The sequence below is a fragment of the Saccopteryx bilineata genome, chromosome X (genome assembly GCF_036850765.1).
Source record: "Saccopteryx bilineata isolate mSacBil1 chromosome X, mSacBil1_pri_phased_curated, whole genome shotgun sequence".
Lineage (NCBI taxonomy): Eukaryota > Metazoa > Chordata > Mammalia > Chiroptera > Emballonuridae > Saccopteryx > Saccopteryx bilineata.
In genome coordinates, this window is record NC_089502.1 from 121,281,208 (window position 1) to 121,305,899 (window position 24,692).

General features: G+C 41.6%; 1 protein-coding gene across 1 annotated transcript in view; it reads left to right on the forward strand.

Annotated features, from left to right (window-relative positions):
- The window catches only part of TAB3 (TGF-beta activated kinase 1 (MAP3K7) binding protein 3), a 134,312-nt gene that overhangs the window by 21,394 nt on the left and 88,226 nt on the right, over positions 1 to 24,692 (forward strand). The window lies entirely within an intron of this gene.

The following is a 24,692-nucleotide window of genomic DNA, read 5'->3' on the forward strand; positions in this document are numbered from 1 at the left end:
ATCAAATGTCAAAATAATCTAGAGATATTTTCTCTCAACATATGTACCCTGATTTATCAATGTCACTGCATTAAATTTAATAAAAAAATATTAATATTAAAAAAAAAAAAACAGGATGGATGGAGCTGAGGATTAAATCAGCAAGCTAGAGGACAAGTTGAATGAAGGCATGAAACAGAGAAGAAAAAAGAAAAGAGACTCAAAAAGTCTGAGGAAACTCTTAGAGAGCTCTGTGACAACCTGAAGAGAAATAACATCAGCATCAAAGGGGTTCCTGAAGAGGAAGAGAAAGAACAAGGGATAGAGACTTTGTTCAATCATATCATAGCTGAAAACTTCCCTAAACTAATGCAGGAGAAACTCACACAACTTCAAGAAGCACAGAGAACTCCACTAAAGAAAAACCCAAAGAAACCTACACCAAGACACATCATAATTAAAATATCAAACGTAAGTGATAAAGAGAAAATATTAAAAGCTGCAAGAGAAAAAAAAGCTATCACCTACAAAGGAGACCCCATAAAGGATGACATCAGACTTCTCAACAGAAACACTTGAAGACAGAAGGGAATGGCAAGAAATATTCAAAGTAATGCAGAACAAGAACCTATAACCAAGACTATTTTATCCAGCAAGGCTATCATTTAAAATTGAAGGAGAAATAAAAAGCTTCTCAGACAAAAAAAACCCTCAAGGAATTCATTACAACCAAACCAATGCTGCAGGAAATATTAAGGGGCCTGTTGTAAACAGATCAAAGTGGAAAAAGAATATAGCAAAAGAGGAATACAGCTTTAAAGAATAATTTGGCAATAAACAACTACATTATCAATAATAACCTTAAATGTAAATGGATTAAATGATCCAATCAAAAGACATAGGGTAGCTACGAGGATAAGAAAATAGGGCCCGTACTTATGCTGTCTACAAGAGACACAACTTAAAACAAAAGGTGCACACAGACTGAAGGTAAAAGGATGGAAAGCAACATTTCATGCAAATGGAAATGAAAAAGAAACTGGGGTAGCAATACTTATATCAGACAAAATGGACTTTAAAACTGAAGATATAGTAAGAGATAAAGAAGGCCAGTACATAATGATAAAAGGAGCAATCCAACAGGAAGATATAACTATTATAAATATCTACACACCTAATATAGGAGCACATAAATATATAAAGCAGACTTTGATGGATATAAAGAGCAAGATCAACAGCAATCCTATAATAGTAGGGTATTTCAATACCCCACTAACATCACTACATAGATCCTCAAAAAAGAAAATTAACTTGGCCTGACCTGTGGTGGCGCAGTGGATAAAGCATCAACCTGGAAATGCTGGGGTCGCCGGTTCGAAACCCTGGGCTTGCCTGGTCAAGGCACATGTGGGAGTTGATGCTTCCAGCTCCTCCCCCCTTCTCTCTCTCTGTCTCTCTCCCTCTCTCTCTCCTCTCTAAAATGAATAAATAAAAATAAAAAAAAGAAAGAAAATTAACAAAGAAACAGCAGACTTAAAGGGCACACTAGATCAACTCGATTTAATAGATATCTTCAGAACCTTTCACCCTAAAGCAGCAGAATATACATTTTTTTTTATTATTCATTTTAGAGAGGAGAGGAAGAGACAGAGAGAGAGAAAGAGCAGAGGCAGAGAGAAAGAAGGGGGGAGGAGCTGGAAGTATCAACTCCCATATGTGCCTTGACCAGGCAAGCCCAGGGTTTCGAACCGGCAACCTCAGCATTTCCAGGTCGATGCTTTATCCACTGTGCCACCACAGGTCAGGCCAGAATATACATTCTTTTCAAGTGCTCATGGTACAGTCTCTAGGATAGACCACATGTTAAGGCACAAAAGTGGTCTCAACAAATTTAAGAAGAAGAAAAAATTTAAGAAGATTGAAATCATATCAAGCACTTTCTCTGATCACAATGGCATGACACTAGAAATCAACCACAACAGAAAAACTCAAAAATTCTCAAACACATGGGAACTAAATAGCAGGTTGTTAAATAACGAATGGATTAAGAATGCGATCAAAGAAGAAATAAAAAAAATCCTAGAGGCCTTGGCCGGTTGGCTCAACAGTAGAGCGTCAGCCTGGCGTGTGGGGGACCCAGGTTCGATTCCCAGCCAGGGCACATAGGAGAAGCGCCCATTTGCTTCTCCATCCCCCCCCTCCTTCCTCTCTGTCTCTCTCTTCCCCTCCCGCAGCCAAGGCTCCATTGGAGCAAAGATGGCCCAGGCACTGGGGATGGCTCCTTGGCCTCTGCCCCAGGCGCTAGAATGGCTCTGGTCGCAGCAGAGCGACGCCCTGGAGGGGCAGAGCATCGCCCCCTGGTGGGCAGAGCATCGCCCCTGGTGGGCATGCTGGGTGGATCCCGGTCGGGCGCATGCAGGAGTCTGACTGTCTCTCACCGTTTCTAGCTTCAGAAAAAAAAAAAAACTCCCAGAAACGAATGATAATGAGCATACAACAACTCAAAATTTATGGGACATGGCCTGACCTGTGGTGGCACAGTGGATAAAGCGTTGACCTGGAAATGCTGAGGTCGCCGGTTCGAAACCCTGGGCTTGCCTGGTCAAGGCATATATGGGAGTTGATGCTTCCAGCTCCTCCCCCCTCCCCCCTGTCTCTCTCTCTCTCTGTTTCTCTCTCTCTCTCTCTCTCCTCTCTATAAAGGAATAAATTTAAAAAAAATTTTTTTTAATTTATGGGACACAATAAAAGCAGTACTGAGAGGGAAGTTCATAGCACTACAGGCACACTTTAAGAAGCTAGAAAAAGCTCAAAAAGAAAACTTAACCTTGCATCTAAAAGAAGTAGAAAAAGAACAGCAAGTAAAGCCCAAATGTAGTAGAAGGAAGGAAATAATAAAAATTATGGCAGAAATAAATGACATAGAGGCTAAAAAAACAATACAGAGGATCAATGAAACTAGGAGCTGGTTCTTTGAAAAGGTAAACAAGATCGATGAACCTTTAGCCAGACTCACCAAGAAAAAAAGAGAGAGGACTCAAATAAATAAAATTAGAAATTAGAGTGGAGAAATAACAACTTACATAACAGAAATATAAAATATTGTAAGAAAATACTATGAAGAACTGTATGCCAAAAAACTAGACAACCTAGATGAAATGGACAAATTCCTTGAAACATCCAATCTTCCAAAAATCAATCTGGAAGAATCAGAAAACCTAAACAGACCGATTACACCAAATGAGATAGAAACAGTTATCAAAAAACTCCCAACATGCCTGACCTGTGGTGGTGCAGTGGGTAAAGTGTTGACCTGGAATGCTGAGGTCACCGGTTCAAAACCCGGGGCTTGCCTAGTGAAGGCACATATGAGAGTTGATACTTTCTGCTCTTCCCCCCTTCTCTCTGTTTGTCTCTCTCTGTCTCCTCTCTCTAAAATGAATAAGTTAAAAAAGAAAAAAGAAAACTCCCAACAATGAAAAGTCCTGGGCCTGATGGCTTCACAAGTAAATTCTACCAAATATTTAAAGAAGAACTACCTCCTATCTTTCTCAAGTTATTTCAAAAAATTCAAGAGGAAGGAAGACTTTTCAGCTCCTTTTATAAGGCGAGCATAATTCTGATTTCAAAACCAGGCAAAAACAACACAAAGAAAGAAAATTATAGGCCAATATCCCTGATGAATATAGATGCTAAAATCCTCAACAAAATATTAGCAAACCAGATCCAACAATATATGGAAAAAATCATACACCATAATCAGGTGGGATTTATTCTGTGGAGGCAAGGCTGGTACAATATTCGTAAATCAATCAATGTGATTCATCACATAAACAAAAAGGAGAAAAACCACATGATAATTTCAATAGATGCAGAAAAACACTTGATAAAATCTAGCACCCATTCATGATCAAAACTCTAAACAAAGTGGGAATACGGGGAACATAGTTCAACATGATAAAAGCCATCTATGACAAACCCACAGCCAACATCATACTCAATGGGCAAAAATTAAAAGCATCCCCTTAAGATCAGGATCAAGGCAGGGGTACCCCCTTTTACCACTCTTATTCAACATAGTCCTGGAAGTCCTAGCCACAGCTATCAGACAAGAAGAAATGAAAGGCATTCAAGTTGGAAAAGAAGAAGTAAAACTATAATTATTTGCAGATGTTATAATATTGTATTATCTACAATACAATATTATAATACAATATTATAATATATAATATATATATAGAAAACCCTAAAGTCGCAGTCAAAAAACTATTGGACCGGATAAATAAATTCAGCAAAGTGGCAGAATATAAAATTAATATTCAGAAATCAGAGGCATTTTTATACACCAACAATGAACAGTCAAAAAGAGAAATTAAGGAAACAATCCCCTTCACTATTACAACCAAAAAAAAAAAAAAGTACCTAGGAATAAATTTAACCAGGGAGATTAAAGACTTGTACTCGGAAAATTATAAAACATTGATAAAAGTAATCAGGGAAGATACAAACAAGTGGAAGCATATACAGTGCTCATGGTTAGGAAGAATAAACATCATTAAAATGTCTATATTATTCAAAGCAATTTATAAATTCAATGCAATACCAATTAAAATACCAATGACATACTTTAAAGATATAGATCACATATTCCAAAAATTTATATGGAACCAAAAAAGAACAAGAATAGCCTAGCAATCTTAAAAAAGAAGAATAAAGTGGGAGATATCACACTTCCTGATATCAAGTTATACTACAAAGCCATTGTACTCAAAACAGCCTGGAACTGGCATAAAAACAGGCATGTAGATCAATGGAACAGAACAGAGAACCCAGAAATAAACCCACAGCTCTATGGACAACTGATATTTGACAAAGGAGGTAAGGGCATACTATGGAGTAAAGACAGCCTCTTTAATAAATGGTGTTGGGAAAATTGGACAGCTACCTGCAAAAAAATAAAACTAGACCAACAACTTACACCATTTACAAAAATAAACTCAAAATGGATAAAAGACTTGAATGTAAGCCATGAAACCATAAGCATTTTAATTTTTATTTCATTTTTTAGAGAGACAGAGAATGAGTCACAGAGAAGGATAGACAGGGACAGACAGGAACGGAGAGAGATGAGAAGCATCAATCATTAGTTTTTCATTGCGCGTTGCAACACCTTAGTTGTTCATTGATTGCTTTCTCATATGTGCCTTGACCGCGGGCCTTCAGCAGACCGAGTAACCCCTTGCTGGAGCCATGGACCTTGGGTTCAAGCCAGTGGGCCTTTCCTCAAACCAGATGAGCCCGCACTCAAGCTGGCGACCTCGGGGTCGCGAACCCGGGTCTTCTGCATCCCAGTCCGACGCTCTATCCACTGCGCCACCGCCTGGTCAGGCACCATAAGCATTTTAGAAGAAAACATAGGCAGTAAGCTCTCCAACATCTCTTGCAGCGATATATTTGCTGATTTATCTCCACGGGCAAGTGAAATAAAAGACAGGATAAACAAATGGGACTATATCAAACTAAAAAGATTTTGCACAGCTAAAGACAACAAGAACAGAATAAACAGACAAACTACACAATGGGAGAACATATTTGACAATACATCTGATAAGGGGTTAATAACCAAAATTTACAAAAAACTTGTAAATCTCAACAACAGGAAGAGAAACAATCCAATCAAAAATGGGCAAAAGAAATGAATAGACACTTCTCCAAAGAGGACATACAGATGGACAGTAGGCATATGAAAAAATGCTCAACATCACTAATCATTAGAGAAATGCAAATTAAAAGCATAATGAGATATCACCTCACACCAGTGAGAATGGCGCTCATCAACAAAACAACACAGAATAAGTGCTGGCGAGGATGTGGAGAAAAGGGAACCCTCCTGCACTGCTGGTGGGAATGCTGACTGGTGCAGCCACTGTGGAAAACAGTATGGAGATTCCTCAAAAAATTAAAAATCGGACTGACCTGTGGTGGCACAGTGGATAAAGTGTCGACCTGGAAATGCTGAGGTTGCCGGTTCGAAACCCTGGGCTTGCCTGGTCAAGGCACATATGGGGGTTGATGCTTCCAGCTCCTCCCCCCTTCTCTCTCTCTGTCTCTCCCTCTCTTCTCTAAAAAAAAAAAATGAGTAAATTAATAAAAATAAAAAAAATTAAAAATTGAACTGCCTTTTGACCCACCTATCCCACTTTTAGGAATATACCCTAAGAACACCATAGAATGGCTCCAAAAGGAGAATTGCACCCCCATGTTTGTGGCAGCATTGTTCACAATAGCGAAGATCTGGAAACAGCCCAAGTGTCCATCAGTGGACGAGTGGATTAAAAAGTTTTGGTACATATATACTATGGAATACTACTCAGCCATAAGAAATGATGACATTGGATCCTTTACAATAACAGGGATGGAACTTGATAACATTATACGGAGTGAAATAAGTAAATCAGAAAAAACTAAGAACTATATGAATCCATACATAGATGGGACATAAAAATGAGACTCAGAGACATAGACAAGAATGTGATGGTAATGGGGGGGGGGGCGAGGAAGGAGAAAGAGGAGGTGGGGGAGGGGAGGGGCACAAAGAAAACCAGATAGAAGGTGATGGAAGACAATTTGACTTTGGGTGAGGGGTATGCAACATAATCAATTGTCAAAATAATCTGGAGATGTTTTCTCTGAGCACATATACCCTGATTTATCATTAAAATTAATAAAAATAAGATTAAAAAAATAAAATAACGGATAACCAGTCTGATAACCCAGACAGTTACTAAGTGACTAATAGGCAGAGAGTATATACTACAAGGATACATTAGACAGAAGGATGATTCACATCTTGAGCAGGATAAATGAAATAGGATGACACATATTTCATCTCACCATTTGGAATGGCCCACAATATAAAACTTTTGAGTTATTCCTACAATTTTCTGTTTCATATTTTCAGAGCATGGTTTTAGACTGCAGATAACTGAAACCATGGAAAGTAAAATTACAGATAAGGGGAACTACAATATAGAGGATAAAATATCATAGAGCCATAAAAAAAGAAGGAAATCCACTCTGGCTGATAGCTTGATTGGTTAGGGTCATCCTTATGCACAAAGGTTGAGGGTTTCATCCCTGGTCAGGGCAAACAGGAATAGATCGATGCTTCTGTCTCTCTCATTCTCCCTTCCTCTTTCTCTAAAATCAATCAATAAATTTCAAAAAAGAAGGAAATTACCTGACCTGTGGTGGTGCAGTAAATAAAACATTGACTTGGAATGCTAAGGTTGCCAGCTTGAAACCCTAGCTTGCCTGATCGAGGCACATATGAGAAGCAACTACTATGAGTTGATGCTTCCGACTCCTCCCCCACTTCTCTCTCTCTCTAAAAAATCAATTAAAAAAAAAGGAAATCTGGCCACTTGTGATAACACAGATGGAACATGAGGGCATTATGCAAAGTAAACTAAGTCAGATAGAAAATGTCTGATACTGTATAACCTCACGTATAAGTGGAATCTTAAAAAAAAAAACTCGCCTGACCAGGCGATGGCGCAGTGGATAGAGTGTTGGACTGGGATGCGGAAGGATCGAGGTTCGAGACCCAAGGTCGCCAGCTTGAGTGCGGGCTCATCTGGTTTGAGCAAAAAAAGCTCACCGGCTTGGACCAAGGTTTCCAGCAAGGGGTTTCTCGGTCTGCTGAAGGCCCATGGTCAAGGCACATATGCGAAAGCAATCAATAAACAACTAAGAAGTCGCAACGCGCAACGAGAAACTAATGATTGATGCTTCTCATCTCTCTCCGTTCCTGTCTGTCTGTCCCTGTCTATCTCTGCCTCTGTAAAAAAACAAACAAAAAAAACAAAAAACTGATGATTGATGCTTCTCATCTCTCTTCATTCCTGTCTGTCCCTATCTATCCCTCTCTCTGACTCTCTCTCTCTCTGTCTCTGTATCAAAAAAAAAAAAAAAGAGTAAACCCAAAAATTCTCATCACAGGGAAAAATTTTTTTTCTTTTGTAACTATATGAAGTGTTTATAATCACTAAACTTGTGGTAATGATTTCACAATATATGTATGTCAAGTCATTATGCTATACACCTTAACATTGCATAGTACTGTATGTCAATATATCTCACTGAAACTGAAAAGGAAGGGAGGAAGGGACAGATGGGGTGAGGGAAGGAGGGGGGGGGAAGGAGATAGAGAAAGAAGGAAAGAAGAAGGAAAGGAAGGAAGGAAAGGAAGGAAAGGAAGGAAAGGAAGGAAGGAAGGAAGGAAGGAAGGAAGGAAGGAAGGAAGGAAGGAAGGAAGGAAGAAAGGAAAGGAAGGAAAGAAAGGAAGGAAGGAAGGAAGGAAGGAAGGAAGGAAGGAAGGAAGGAAGGAAGGAAGGAAGGAAGGAAGGAAGGAAGGAAGGAAGGAAGGAAAGGGAAGGAAAGGAAGGAAAGGAAGGAAAGGAAAGGAAGGAAGGAACGAAGGAAGGAACGAAGGAAGGAACGAAGGAAGGAACGAAGGAAGCCCTGCATTAGTAATTGGTGCCAGAATTCTTAGGCAAACTTGGCAGTCTGGAGGACTGTACCCATAACTGCAAAGTTTGGCTGACTCCATGTAGGTCAACTAACCTCTACTTCATCCTACCTAATTGTTCTGTTGTCAAAACTGAATTTTCCTTGAAGAATGGCAATCCCCGGCTTTTGTACCCTGCATAGGTGGGTCACAGAATTTGCAGAGGTGAGGACCCCCATAGCTAGGGTCTATGTCCATTTTGCACCAATCCCTTTGAGTGTTGCTGCCTCCCTGAGAGTCTGCCAGATCACTGCCCCTTGTATATCCTTACCATCAAAAGTATTCATAAGTAATACTGTTCATTAGTGTCCCAAACAGGAAACAACACAAATGCCAATCAAAAGTAGAATGGAGCCTCACCTGTGGTGGCGCAGTGGATAAAGCGTCGACCTGGAAATGCTGAAGTCGCCGGTTCGAAACCCTGGGCTTGCCTGGTCAAGGCACATATGGGAGTTGATGCTTCCAGCTCCTCCCCCCTTCTCTCTCTCTGTCTCTCTCCCTCTCTGTCTCTCTAAAAATGAATAAATAAAATAAAGTAAAATAAAAAAGTAGAATGGATAAGTATATTGTGGCATGGCATATTATTCAGCAACAGGAATGAACAAACTAAATGACACACAACGTGAATGAATCTTACAACTTAATGTTGAATTGTGGTAAGGTACCAAAGAATTGCAAAAATTACTATTTTAGGAGGAAGAGTCGGGTTTCTTGTACTCTCCTCTCTGTAGGGAGTGAGGGGAGAGGAATGTAGGAGTTTGCTGGCTTGCAGAGACATACTGTGTAGGAAACCCCCTTTACTAGGAAGCTTAAAGGGCATTTTATGATTTAGGCCAAGCCTTCAGAGATTTTGTAAATATGATTTCTATACTTGTGTGTGATTTACACCAGCTCAGGATGGACGGCATTGTGTTGTAAATGGAGGGGAAAGCGGACTTGGATTCCCTTCGTTCCCCCACACCTGTAAGGAAGAAGGTAAACAGCTAGCCAGGTGCAGGGAAAGGGAGGATTAAGCAGGCCCTTTCCTCTCCCCTTTCTTTCTTTCTTTAATGGGCCATTCACAAACACTTAGCCCCTGACACCATGTAAGCTCCCCCTTCCATCCTGAAAACGTGTGATTAAATACCTCTAAACAAAGGGCTTGCAGATGAACACTAAAAGATTTGGGAATGTCTGTTAATATAAAAAACAACATTTTCGCTATTGTGTTACCTTGTAAGTTTTAATATGTAGGAATGTTTTTTATGGATCCTATAGACCAGGGGTCTCAAACTCGCGGGCCGCATGCGGCCCGCCGAACAATTTTGTGCGGCCCGCAGACTAATCCACGGGCTTACTTCATTTTATCCAAAATATTTTGAACTTCGTGGATTAGTCTGCGGGCCTCACAAAATTGTTCGGCGGGCCGCGAGTTTGAGACCCCTGCTATAGACAGATGTTATAAGCTTGATGATGATTATGTCATGACTCGCTCCTTTTCCTGCCAACCTCTGTGATCAAGTGTATATAACCTGCCTCAGGGCTATATTAGAGACTGCATGAGTTGGGTCAGATATACCGTGTTTGTCATATGCAGCTGGCTTATTAATAAATCTCCTTTTAATAAAACTCCTTAAAAATTCATTTGGACTTGGTGTCTCTATGTACGCCGGCGGAATGGTACTTTACAAAAGAATGAAAGAACCTACAAACAAGAGTACAAAACTATATGGTTCCACTGACATAAATTTTAAAAACAGGTTAAACTAATAGTGACAAGTAACAATATGACACCTCAAAATGTGCCTCTTTGACATAGAGATTATTTTGAGGTGGCATATTTTTCTTAGAAAAAGCAGGTACAACAGAAACTCTATAAAAAGAGAGTAGAATTTGCCCTTTGTGAGAGAAATTTATATTTATAATGTTAATTCCCATTTGGAAGGATATCTCCTCATGTTTACCAGGAAGAGAGGGTGATTCTAAATTACAAGAAACTCATCAATGGAGAAAGTGTGAACTGAAATCTACATAACAATCTAACTGTGTTTTTCCTGATAACCCCCTACAGCTGGCATTCCTACCCCAACAATTTTGTTTTGCCTTTAGCTGAAGATGGTACAATATTTCAGAAAATATCTTAGGCCATTTCAGATTTTATTCAGATCTCCTGGCTATCTCCCATATATACAGGAGGTATACATGTTATTAAACTCGTTTTTCTTCTGTTAATTTGTCTTTTATTACAGTCTCATACGAGAGGTCAGAAGGAGAGGGAAAATTACATTTTCTCTCTCAGAAGGTTATTCAAGCAGGTTGTGACTGAAGGGATACAGAAGAAGGCTTCTTGAATTCTGGAAATAATCTCTTTCTTGATCTGGGTACTAGTTATTATATGTGTGCTCACCTGGTGAAATTTTGTAGAGCTATACACTTATGATTTGTGCATTATATATGTTATATTTCAATTAAAATTTTACATTAATAGAATATCCAGCTCTCCTTTTGCGCTCAGGAACACTTCCCTTCAGTGAAGTGAGGATTGAGGAAAAATTCCAGGATGGGAAGTATTTGTGCATGACTTACGCCTAGGATGACCACCTTGTCCTGGTTTGCTCAAGACTTTATCAGGGTTTTGTATTAAAAGGTCCATGTGCCAGGAACTCCCCTTTCTCAAGTCCTGGGCAAACTGGGACAGTTGGTCACCTTCTTTCTGCTTTCCAAGACAAGGTGGGACAAAGGTAGGTTTACAGTTGTAAGCACACGAAACAGTTTATTCTTTTATTAATAATTAATTATTGTATTATTTTCCATATACATTGCAAACCTACTTTGGCCCTACTTGTATAATACAAATTTGGAAAGGAGCACAAAAAGTATTGACTAACTTTCTCGAACAGGGGGAAGAAGAACACATATTATGCCCTTGTTAAAAATTTTTTATTTCACAGCTGAAAGTTTCTGTATTTTTTTTATTTTAATTTTTTTTATTTTTTTAAAAAGATTTTATTTATTCATTTTCGAGAGGGGAGAGAGAAAAAAAAGAGAGAAGGAAGGAAAGAACAGGAAGCATCAACTCGCATATGTGCCTTGACCAGGCAAGCCCAAGGTTTCAAACTGGCGACCTCAGTGTTCCAGGTTGATGCTTTATCCATTGCACCACCACAGGTCAGGCCTGAAAGTTTTCTTAAAAGAATGGGTTTAACACTGGCTGGGTCACTCACTTGGTTAGTGTGTCATCCCTATAAGCCAAAACTGTGGGTTCGATCCCCAGTCAGCACACATACAACAAATCAATGTTTCTCTCTCCCTCTTTCTCTCCCCCTTCTCTAAAATCAATAAAAGAAAAGAAGAAAGAGGACCTGTGTAAAGCCAGTAGCCACGACCATTATCACAGCCGCCTGGCCCATGCAGGTTTGCATTAGATTCGGACAGTAGTAATGAAACAACGGAGCCAAGAACTGGTGGGCCATTAGCATTAATACTAGCTTGCACCTGGCGGGCAAGAAATACACAAACTGGGCTCCAAAACCCACTTATTCAGTGCTCACAAAGCTACTGACTTATCCGAGTTTCCTAGACCTAGAATCAAAGGTTTCTAGCTCACCAGACTTATTCACCTCCATTCCCCATCTCCTACCTTCTCCCTGCACAAACTCTGCACAAACTGGCTTCTCCTTCAGCACTCCACCATCTTGGCTGCTTCTCTTGTCCTCCACATGGCCTTTTTCTGCTCTCCCTGCTCTCCTCTGCAACATGGCCTCCCTGCCCTGCAACAACATGATCTCCTCTCCCTGCAACAATGTGGTCTTCTTCTCTCTGCCAAAATGGCTTCCTAGCTGTTGGGCAGATAAAATATATTATGCTCACTTTGTTAAAGACGGCGCTGCCCACGAGGAGGCTGTCGCCCAGGTGATATTAATGTGTGTCTCTGTGGGCAGGTAGAATCCTTGTAGTTTGGGGCTTGGTTTTGGGATTAGGCCTTTCCCACCCGTTTTGATGTGGGGCGGCACAATCCAATCATGCCTCAGAGAAGTGTCTTTGTATTAGAGACTTCCCTGTTTTGTATATTGGATTAAAGGTTTGGATTTCTACACTATAAAGTGGGGGCAGAACGAGAGCTTGCTCTCTTGGTTCCTGGGATGATTAGCATGAGAGAGCAGAGGGAGCAGAGCAGAGAGCAGAAAGAGGCCATGTGGCCAGGAGAAGCAGCCAAGATGGCGGAGTGCTGAATGAGACGCCAGTTTGTGCAGTTTGTATCTGGGATAAGGAAGGAGATGGGGAACTGAGGAGAATAAGGCTGGTGAGCTAGAAACCTTTGATTCTAGGAAACTCGGATAAGTCAGTAGCTTTGTGAGCACTGAATGAGTGGGTTTTGGAGCCCAGTGTGTATTTTTACTTGCCCGCCGGGTGCAAGCTAGAATTAAAGACTATGGCCCATCAGTTTTTGGCTCCGCTGTTTCTTTACCGACTGTCCGAATCCAATGCGAACCTGCATGGGCCAGGCTGCTGTGATAGTGGCCGTGGCTGCTGGCTTTACACTAGCTCATCCTTTTTAAAAACTTTTCGGCGTGATAGCCTCATCCAGCACACAGTAGCATAACTAAACCCCTGCCCAAGCCGCAATGTAATCAGCTGCCCCACGTGGGCAGTGGCCATCTTTAACAATAAAAGTGAGCAAAACCAAATCACACAAATTTTACAAACTTATTTGCCCAACAACCTGTCTTGGGGCCCTGGGTCTAAATTTCCAGCAGCATGGTTAGGTGGAAAAGACAACCTGCTCGCCATCCTGGAGTTCTCCAATGTTTTGTAGGGGAGAAGTATGTCAACCATTCGGAAAGGATTTACGTTAGTTACAGACAAAGGCCTGGGACACAGTGAAGCAGGGCTAGCTCTGGGACAGACACAGCAGTCGCTAAAGCTCATGTGCAAACAAAAAGCAAAGACTCCTGGGTTTCGATAGCACCTGGCTATTCTGTCTTTTTAGATAATCTCGGAAATAGCCACCTGGAAGTTAATTTAATAATCCCACCATACAGTATGGAGTCTGAGCCGTCTTTTATTGGTTTGGCACTGCAGTTAACTGATGAACCCCTTTTCGTCTCTTCCTTCCACCCTCCGGCCTGCTGTAATTTAATTTAGGACATCTCAGAATTTTCTCCTTGTCACTCTCAATAAATCATCCCGCCGCAATACTTAATAGTTTACTCATCGTCACAATCAACGAAAGATCTCTCTGCTTGGGAAATCAAAGACACTATATCATTCTAAAAGTCAGAATCTACATTAACCTAAAAGCTCAAGTAACATGCCGGCATGCACAGGACCATCTGAACCTAGATCCAGAGGGAGATATTCAGTTGGAAAGTTTACTTTTAAAAAGGTCAAGTTATTCTCCCTTAAGTTTCAGTAGACAAGTGATTTTTAGAGATAGAGGCCCCTAGAGGGCTAAAGGAAATGCCATTATAATGCAAATAAACCTTCCTGCAACCCAGCTGTGACATTTGATACCAGAGAGACTGTGACTGAAAATACACAGCACCACTCTGGCTTTTGTCAAACCAAAAGGGAATTGTCTTAGACAGCTATAACTTGCAAGGACAAAAACCAAAACATGAGCAGTTCCATTTATAGTTCAAAAGATGAGAAGGTTGGAGGCAGGTGGTAGGGGTGGGCTCCACAAGAGCGACCCAACAGAAATATTGAGTTCGCTGTTGGCCAAAAGTTCTAAAACGGGAAGGAAGCCAGCGAAGAGAGAATCCAGTTTAAATGAACTTCTCAGTCACTAAAGGCCTTAACGCTTTATTCCTTTCGGTCTCCTACTGCACAGTGATTAAATGGGCGCCCAAACTTCCCTGATTAAAAACATTTTCTAGGGCCCACTTCTCCAATTCCAGTTCTATAGCACTTAATGTTCTCTCCAAAATTGCTTTGGGGAGAGCAATCTCATGTCAGGGAAATGAATTCAAAAGCGCTTCTTACCAGGGCTGAGGGAAATTCGTACCTTCAATCTACAACTCGGAAAAGATCAGGCTTTAGATTGCCTTGGGAAGATCATGAAATAAATTCAAGCATCCTGATATTGAGCGAGGTAACCTTTAGACTGTCTACATACACATTTAGTCTTTATAAAACTGTCATTTTAAAAATAGGTGATTATCAGTATTCTTCAGCAGAGCATACTTATTTACCCAAGTAAACTATTTAACTAGCATGTTTCGTAAGCATTAGCTTTTTATAAATATCTCCTTTTCAGAAGCCTTCATGACTCTGGGGCCCACTGTGTATTTAACCGCTCCCTGCAATGTGCACAGCTCAGTATTCAGCCACAGACATCAAAGGGAACTCTATGTGGGTTTCTGTATCTTTTCTGTCTAGTCCCCGCCTTCCCAGTACTTTGACCGGCATACACATCCCTCCACTGGACAATCTTTCTGGACTTATGGGTGAACAGAAGAATATGCCACACCAAAATGTACTTCTTTGGCTTATTTATTATCTTGGGCTAATTATTTTTTATTATTATTAATTTTTTATTTTTTTATTCATTTTAGAGAGGAGAGAGAAAGGGGGAGAGAGAGAGAGAGAGAGGAGAGAGAGAGAGAGAGAGAGAGAGAGAGAGAAGAGAGAGTCAGGGGGGAGGAGCTGGAAGCATCAACTCCCATAAGTGCCTTGAAGAGGCAAGCCCAGGGTTTCGAACCGGTGACCTCAGCATTTCCAGGTCGACGCTTTATCCACTGCACCACCACAGGTCAGGCTTGGGCTAATTACTTTTGAGAGGCTTCAGACACAGGAGAACCTTTGAAAACAGTAGAAGTTGTCCTTTGGTAAGAGTTGTACATTTGAAAGGAAAATCTCCTTTTGTAAACGCGTCTCCCTCTCTATACTTGGAAGAGGAGAATGACTCTAAATCTCTAGAAACTGACACAACAATCTTACCCCGGTGTAAAGCCAGTATCCACGGCCACCATCACAGCCGCCTGGCCCATGCAGGTTTGCATTAGATTCGGACAGACAGTAATGAAACAATGGAGCCAAGAACTGGTGGGCCATCATCTTTAATCCTAGCTTGCACCTGGCGGACAAGTAAAAACACACACTGGGCTCCAAAACCCACTCATTCAGTGCTCACAAAGCTATTGACTTATCTGAGTTTCCTATAATCCAAGGTTTCTAGCTCACCAGCCTTATTCATCTCTGTTCCCCATCTCCTTCTCTCTCCAGAAACTGGCTTCTCCTTCAACACTCCGCCATCTTGGCTGCTTCTCCTGGCCTCCTCCACGTGGCCTCTCTCTGCTCTCCTCTCTGCTCTCTCCTCTAATGCTAATCTCAGGAACCTAGAGCGCAAGCTTCCAGTCTGCCCCACTTTATAGTGCAGAAATCAAAACCCTTAATCCAATATACAAACAAGAAAGTCTCTGATACAAAGTTACTTACCTGGGGCATGATGGGATTGCACCACCCCACATCAAAAAGGGTGGTAATGGCTTAGTTCCAAAACTAAGCCCCAGGCTACAAGGATCCTGCCTGCCCACAGCCCACCCCCAACACATATTAATACAATCATGCCCATCCCAAGCAATCACTTGGGCCACAGGCTACCACGTAGGCAGCGCCATCTTTTTTTTTTTTTTTTTTTTCATTTTTCTGAAGCTGGAAACAGGGAGAGACAGTCAGACAGACTCCCGCATGTGCCCGACTGGGATCCACCCGGCATGCCCACCAGGGGCGGTGCTCTGCCCCCCAGGGGGCGATGCTCTGCCCATCCTGGGCGTCGCCATATTGCGACCAGAGCCACTCTAGCGCCTGAGGCAGAGGCCACAGAGCCATGCCCAGCGCCCGGGCCATCTCTGCTCCAATGGAGCCTTGGCTGCGGGAGGGGAAGAGAGAGACAGAGAGGAAAGCGCGGCGGAGGGGTGGAGAAGCAAATGGGCGCTTCTCCTGTGTGCCCTGGCCGGGAATCGAACCCGGGTCCTCCGCACGCTAGGCCGACGCTCTACCGCTGAGCCAACCGGCCAGGGCAGCGCCATCTTTAACAAAGTGAGCATAATATATTTTATCTGTCCAACACCTAGTTTTACTGTGTTTTGCCTGAAAAACTCCTGTAACCACCTCCCCTCCACCTTCTTTTGTCTTTAGCTGGTAATGGTATTTAAGGTGGTGACATGGGCCATTTTGGTGTGTTACTCAGTTTCCTGGGTCTCTCCCATGTGTACAGGAGGTATATATGTTATAAAACTTCTGTTTTCTTTTCTCTAATCTGTCTTTTATTACTAGGGGTCTCAATTAAGATTCTAAAAGAGTAGAGAGAAAATTATTTTTTCTCCCGTAAATGGACAATGGTGTGTATTGGGTCAGTTTGCTTGGCCTTATGTCCATTTGGGGACAGACCCCTCACAGCCTTTATACATATGACTTTAATTTTTCCCTACATTGTTTCTTGGCCTTTCGGCTAAGATCAAGTGTAATTCTTCCTTCCATATGGATCCTCTAGCAAAAGCCATAGCTTAACACAATCTTGGAAAGCCTCATTCACATACATGATCCAGAAGGTGCCAGTCAACTAGAGTTGTGTGATGCCTAAGCCCAGTCTCACACTCCAGTTCTATTTCTGTTCATCTAAAATAAGGATTGGGCCTGACCTATGCTGGCGCAGTGGATAAAGCATCAACCTGGAATGCTGAGGTCGCCAGTTGGAAACCCTGGGCTTGCCTGGTCAAGGCACATATGGGAGTTGATGCTTCCAGCTCCTCCCCCCTTCTCTCTCTCTGTCTCTCTCTCTTCTCTCTCCCTCTCTGTCTCTCTCTTTCCCCCTCTCTCTCCTCTCTAAAAATGAATAAATAAAATTAAATTAAAAATAAAATAAAATAAGGATTGGCCCTGGCTGAATAGCTCAGTTGGTTTGAGCATCATCCCAAAGTACAGAGGTTGCTGGTTCAATCCCTGGTCAGGGCACATACAGAAACAGATTGATGTTCCTGTCTCTCTCTCTCTTTCTCTCTTCCTCTCTTTCTCCCTCTCTACCACTTCCTTTCTAAAAAACTATCAATAAATTTTAAAAATGAAAATAAGGATTGTCACTTGTTTACATTGCCCTTAAAGTCAATGTCTCCATGTTTTTTTGATTACTGGCCCTATCAATAAAATATTTTTAATCACACTCTTATATATACATTTATTTATAAAATATATACATATGCCAACACAAACACACAACTTTTAAAAGTGTGAAATACAAACCTAATGTATATAGAACTTCTAATAATTTTTGAGATCATAAGATTCTCTGAAAAAGCAAGATCCACATATGCTGCCCATGATAAACCCACTTTGAGTTTAAAGATGGAAACAGGTTAAAAGTAAAAGCATGGGAACATGTAAACCATGCTAACACTAATCAAAATAAAGTTGGACTGCTTATATTACTATCAAAGTCCATTTCAAAGCAAAAAATAATATCAAGGGTAAAGAGGGTCATTTGGTAATGATAAAGGAATCAATTCATCAAGAGTATATAAATAAAATTATAATTGTTTATAAATTTAATAATAGAGCTTCAAAATTCTTGAAGCAAAAAACAAAACAAACAAACAAAAGAACAGCCCTGGCCAGATAGCTCAGTTGGTTATAGCATTGTCCTGAAGCACAGAGGTCGCAGGTTCAATCCCCAGTCAGGGCACAGACAGGAACAGATCAGTGTTCCTGTCTCTCTCTCTCTAAACAAGCAAACAAAAAATAAACAATAGAACTGGAAGGTACAGTAGATAGGTCCAAAATTACAGACAGAAATTTAAATACCCCTCTCTCAATATTGATAAAACAAGTAAACAAAAAAAATCAAGTATATAGAGGACTTGAATAACACTATCAACTAATGTGACTTAATGAACATCCCCCAAGAGCAGAATATGTATTTATTTCAAGTATACAAGGACTATTTACCAAGATAGACCACACTCTGAGCCATAAAGCAAGTCTCAATAAATTTAAAAAGGATTCAATTCCTACAAAGTGTGTTATATGATCACAATAAAATTAAATTAGAAATCAACAATAGAAAGCTCTCTGGAGAATCCCCAAATAACACAACTCTAAAAATGCATGAGCAAAGAAGAAATCAAAAGAGAAATAAGAAAGTATTTGGAACTATATGAAAATGAAATACGACATTAAAATTTGTGAATGCACTTAAGGTAATGCTTAGAGAAAAAGTTATTGCACTAAACACCTATATTACAAAAGAAGAAAGGTCTGAATTCAAAGACCTCAGCTTCCATGATTAGGTGGGAAGGTAAGTGACTTGTATAAGTCATGTACAGAGATTCTCTTTATAAGAATTATCTTCTGCTTAACCAGGTGGTGGCACAGGTTTGAAACCCCGAGGTCACCAACTTGAGTGCGAGCCCACCAGGCTTGAGCACGGGATTGCCAGCTTGAGCGTGGGAACATAGACATGATCCCATGGCCACTGGCTTGAAGCCCAAGGTCGCTGGCATGAGCCCAAGGCTGTTGGCTTGAGCCCAAGGTCACTGGCTCTGCTGCTGTAGCTGCCTTCCCCACCCCCCACCCCCATCAAGGCACATGAGAAAGCAATCAGTGAAAAACTAAAGTGCCAGAACTACGAGTTGATGTTTCCTTTCTCTCTCCTTTCCTGACTGTCTATCTCTCTTTCTCTCTCTCTCTGAAAAAAAAAAAGAAAGTAAAGAATCGTCCTCTGGATTCTCTTTTTTGAGATTCTTACTCTTGGCCTCCTTTGGTGACTGGTAATGACAAATAGGCCATGTGCCTTCTTTTTCTCACTCACCCCTCTGCTAGGAAGGAACTCCCTACCTCCACTAGCATCCCCTTGGAAGCTTGAGCAGAAAGCAGTTTCGAACTCAGGAGAAAGAACACATGGGAAAGTCCTTTAGGCCAGTTTCCAATCTAGGTAAGAACAGTGCTCACTCCTCACTAGTGATCCAGGCCACCTCAGCTGGTCTCAGAATTCCACATAGAGTCCTGGGGTCCAAAGCACTACAGAGTCTGCTTGGGCTGCCAAAACAAAATACCATAGACTGGGTGCTTCAAACTGCAAAACTTTATTTTCTCACAGTTCTAAACAGTGGTAAATCCAAGATCAAGGTGCTGGCCAATTCAGTTCCTGCTGAGCGCTCTCTTTATAGAGTGCTGATAGCCAACTTTTCACTATACTTTCATATTACCTTTCCTCAGCACATGTGTGTGGAGAGAGAAAGGGAGAGAGGGAGAGTAGGGAGTAGGAGGGGGAGAGGGGGAGAGGGGGAGAGAGAGAGAGAGAGAGAGAGAGAGAGAGAGAGACCTCTTCTTATAAATCCACTAATCCATCCTGAGGTCGCCACTTATTTGCCATCTAACGTTCATCACGTTCCAAAGGCCTCATCTCCACATCGGGGATCATGGCTTCAACACAAGGGTTGGAAGGGGAGGGGACACACACCTTCAGTCCATAATGGAGTGTTCCTACTGAATAGCTCTGCCAGAAATTTAAAACATGGCAGGTTGCTTGTAGAGAATTCTGGGACATTTCTTCCAGTCATAATTTTTTCTTTCTTGAAGTTCCAGCAAATATTTTGCATCACTTTGAACATCAAAGGAGAAAAGGGACTCTTTATTTATTCAAGGCACATAATGACCTTACAAGATTAGCACAATATCCTTAACTAGAAGAATGAGAGATCCGCTGCAGGAAGGGGTGGAGAGCAGAGAAAGAACTGTCAAAGGGTCCTGGCTGGTTAGGTCAGTCGGTCAGAGCATCATCCGGAAACATCAAGGTTGCAGATTCGACCCCCAGTCAGGGCACATATGGAAAGTGACCAATGAATGTACAACTAAGTGCACCAACAAATGAATGTTTCTTTCTCTCTCTCTCCCTCTTCCTCTCCCTGTCTCTCTATAAAAATCTATCAATAAAAACAGCCCTGGCCGGTTGGCTCAGCGGTAGAGCATCAGCCTAGCGTGCGGAGGACCAGGGTTCGATTCCCTGCCAGGGAACACAGGAGAAGCGCCCATTTGCTTCTCCACCCCTCCCCCTCTCCTTCCTCTCTGTCTCTCTCTTCCCCTCCCGCAGCCAAGGCTCCATTGGAGCAAAGATGGCCCGGGCGCTGGGGATGGCTCTGTGGCCTCTGCCTCAGGCGCTAGAGTGGCTCTGGTCGCAACATGGCGACACCCAGGATGGGCAGAGCATCGCCCCCAGGTGGGCAGAGCGTCGCCCCTGGTGGGCGTGCCGGGTGGATCCCGGTCGGGCGCATGCGGGAGTCTGTCTGACTGTCTCTCCCTGTTTCCAGCTTAAGAAAAATGAAAAATAAATAAATAAATAAATAAATAAATAAAAAAAATAAAATAAAGGAACCTCAGAGTAACTGAATGTCAATGGCGCAAAAACATGACTTCTTGCCTGACCTGTGGTGGTGCAGTGGATAAAGCGTCTACCTGGAAATGCTGAGGTCGCTGGTTCAAAACCCTGGGCTTGCCTGGTCAAGGCACAAATGGGAGTTGATGCTTCCTGCTCCTCCCCCTGCTCTCTCTCTGTCTCTCTCTTCTCTCCCTCTCTCTCTCCCCTTTCTAAAATGAATAAATAAAATTTTTTTAAAAAATTGCATTAAAAACAAAAACAAAAACAAAAAAAATGACTTCTTATCCAATGTGATACTGATCTTCAAAGACCTTCAGGTCTTAGGTCTTCAACAAATTACTCACCTCTCTGAAGCTCCATTTCCACATTCGTAAAAGAGAATAGTAATAGAAACCACTTCTCAAGCTTGTTGTGAGACCATGAGACTATATGAAGAACGCTTGAAAGTGCTGATTTCAATATTAATGTTGCCCATCTTTTGGATCAGTGTTTTCTCAGACATCATCTCCCACTAGACTAGAGACACATCGGAGACACTGTGACATATTGTATTTACACAGTTTGGGCCCTTCCTCCTCTTCCCTGGTTTGAATATTCAGAGATGTTAAGCTGAGATTACACATCTTTTCACCCAGTCTGCATGCTTTCACAAATCTTTTGTTGTTTTTTTTACAGAGGCAGAGATAGACAGGGACAGACAGACAGGAACAGAGAGAGATGAGAAGCATCAATCATCAGTTTCTCGTTGCGACACCTTAGTTGTTCATTGATTGCTTTCTCACATGTGCCTTGACCGTGGGCCTTCAGCAGACCGAGTAACCCCCTGCTGGAGCCAGCGACCTTGGGTCCAAGCTGGTGAGCTCTTTGCTCAAGCCAGATGAGCCCGCGCTCAAGCTGGCGACCTCGGGGTCTCGAACCTGGGTCCTTCCGCATCCCAGTCCGACGCTCTATCCACTGCGCCACCACCTGGTCAGGCGCTTTCACAAATCTTAATAGTCTAAATTATAAAATACTACTATGCCTTCTCCTTGTTTTTTTTTAATTTATTTTTATTTTATTTTATTTTATTTTTTACAGAGACAGAGAGAGAGTCAGAGTCAGGGATAGACAGGGATAGACAGACAGTAACGGAGAGATGAGAAGCATCAATCATTAGTTTTTCGTTGCGCATTGTGACACCTTAGTTGTTCATTGATTGCTTTCTCACAAGTGCCTTGACCATGGGCCTTCAGCAGACCAAGTAACCCCTTGCTTGAACAAGCGACCTTGGGTCCAAGCTGGTGAATTTTTGTTCAAACCAGATGAGTCCACGCTCAAGCTGGCGATCTCCGGGTCTCGAACCTGGGCCTTCCGCATCCCAGTCCGACACTCTATCCACTGCGCCACCGCCTGGTCAGGCTCTCCTTGTTTTTTTTTTAAAAAATATTTTATTTATTCACTTTAGAATGAAGAGAGAGAGAGAGAAAAGGGGGAAGGAGCAGGAAGCATCAACTCCCATATGTGCCTTGACCAGGCAAGCCCAGGGTTCTGAACTGGGGGCCTCAGTGTTCCAGGTCGACGTTTTATCCACTGTGTCACAGGTCAGTCTCCTTGTTAGAATAAAAAAAATCCAACTCTTGTCTGACTGGTGGTTGTGCAGTAAACAGAGCATTGACCTTGGACGTTAAGGACTCAGGTTTGAAGCCCTGAGGCCGCCTGCGTGAACACGGACTCACCAGCTTGAGCACAAGGTCCCCGCTTTCAGCATGGGCTCACTGACATGACCCCATGATCGCTGGTATCAGCCCAAAAGTTGCTAGTTTGAGCAAGGGGTCACTGGCTTGGCTGGAGAACCCCTGTCAAGGTCCGTATGAGAAGTAATCAATGAACACCTAAACTGATGCAACTACGAGTTGATGCTTCTTATCTCTCTCTCTCATCTGTCTCTCGCAAAATAAAAGAAAAAAACAATCGAACACTTTTCCAACTACTTTGGTTAAATATTTTCCAATGGATTTTAGGATTATTTAGAAGAAAAAAAATCCATTAATATTTATACAATAACCTAATAAATATTTAATGAGCATCCACTAAGTACTATTCTAAGTACCAGGTATACAGTAGTGGACAAAGTAAAGTCCCTTATATTTCAGGCTAGTAAAAATAACTACAATAATATAAACTTCTCAAAGTCGGCTGACTTTGTTCCAGAACTTCTGTTTAAAATGGTCATGGCTAAAAATTTATTAAAAAAAATAAATTAATTAATTTAAAAAAAAAAATCACAAAAAAAAAAAAAAAAAAAAAGGTCATGGCTGCGGGAGTCTGTCTGACTGCCTCCCATTTCCAACTTCAGAAAAATACAAAACAAACAAACAAACAAAAATTAAAAAAAAAAAGGCCCTGGCCGGTTTGCTCAGTGGTAGAGCGTCGGCCTGGCGTGCAGGAGTCCCAGGTTCGATTCCCGGCCAGGGCACACAGGAGAAGCGCCCCTCTCCTTCCTCTCTGTCTCTCTCTTCCCCTCCCGCACCCAAGGCTCCATTGGAGCAGGGTTGGCCCGGGCGCTGAGGATGGCTCTGTGGCCTCTGCCTCAGGCACTAGAATGGCTCTGGTTGCAGCAGAGCAACGCCCCAGATGGGCAGAGCATCGCCCCCTGTTGGGCATGCCGGGTGGATCCAGTTGGGCACATGCGGGAGTCTAACTGCCTCCCTGTTTCCAACTTCAGAAAAATACAAAACAAAAACCAAACAAAAAAATTAAAATGGTCATGGCCTCCATTCTCAAATAAAGCTGGTATTTAATTCGTATTTTACAGTGCAAGCTAATGAAGAAAACTTTAGTACTAGAGATGAAGTAATCTGAAGTTTATCAGATGAAATGAACATCAAGAAAATGACATATAATAAAGAAAATGAAAAAAAAAATAAAGAAAATGAGCATGCTAAGAAGAAATAGAAAAATCTTTGTGACAACCATTAATTTTTCATTCTCTTTCATTCTCTTTAAAGGTTTATTTTATAATCTAAGAAGGGAGGAAACATCATGAGGTACTTATAATAAATTACAACCTCCAAATCCACAATAAATATATCTAAAACAAAATAATTTTAGAAGTAACTTCAGCAATTTGATAGCCACATTGAAAAATTTTAACAGTGCACAGGTTTTCTCATCTTTGCAGTTTTAATTTCTTTTTTAAAATTAATTTATTTACTTATTTTAGTGGGGGGAGGGGAGCAGGAAGCATCAACTTCCATATGTGCCTTGACCAGGCAAGCCCAGGGTTTCAAACCAGCAACCTCAGCAATCCAGGTGGACACTTTATTCACTGCGCCACCACAGGTCAGGCCTCATCTATGCAGTTTTAAAAGTCACTGCAGTTGTTTTACTATACTTTCAAAATCAAATTTTTGACAGGGCCCAGAAAGTCAATTTCATTGCTAGTTATGCTAGTTATGGGATAATTTTTAAACATTTATACCAATAATATAAAAACTAGCCAAATTTTCACTGCCATGGGGGGGGGGGGGCTGTCTGAGTTTCCTTTTTCAAAGTGAGTCCTTTGATACTAATCTGAAGGTGCCAGTTTTCTATTTCCCTGGCCCCATGCCTCCTACAAGTTGCTGACTCACTTTATGGCGTGGAATTAAGAACCTATCTGAATCAATAGGCATTTGTAACACAGAGTGCTATTTCTCCCCCAACATGCATTTTCTCTTTCTTCTAAGGAAACAGAATTTTAGCTAGGCACAGCATTAATAAAGGTCGGCAAGATTTTGGAGAGCAGCTCACAGGCATCAAAAACAATACCAC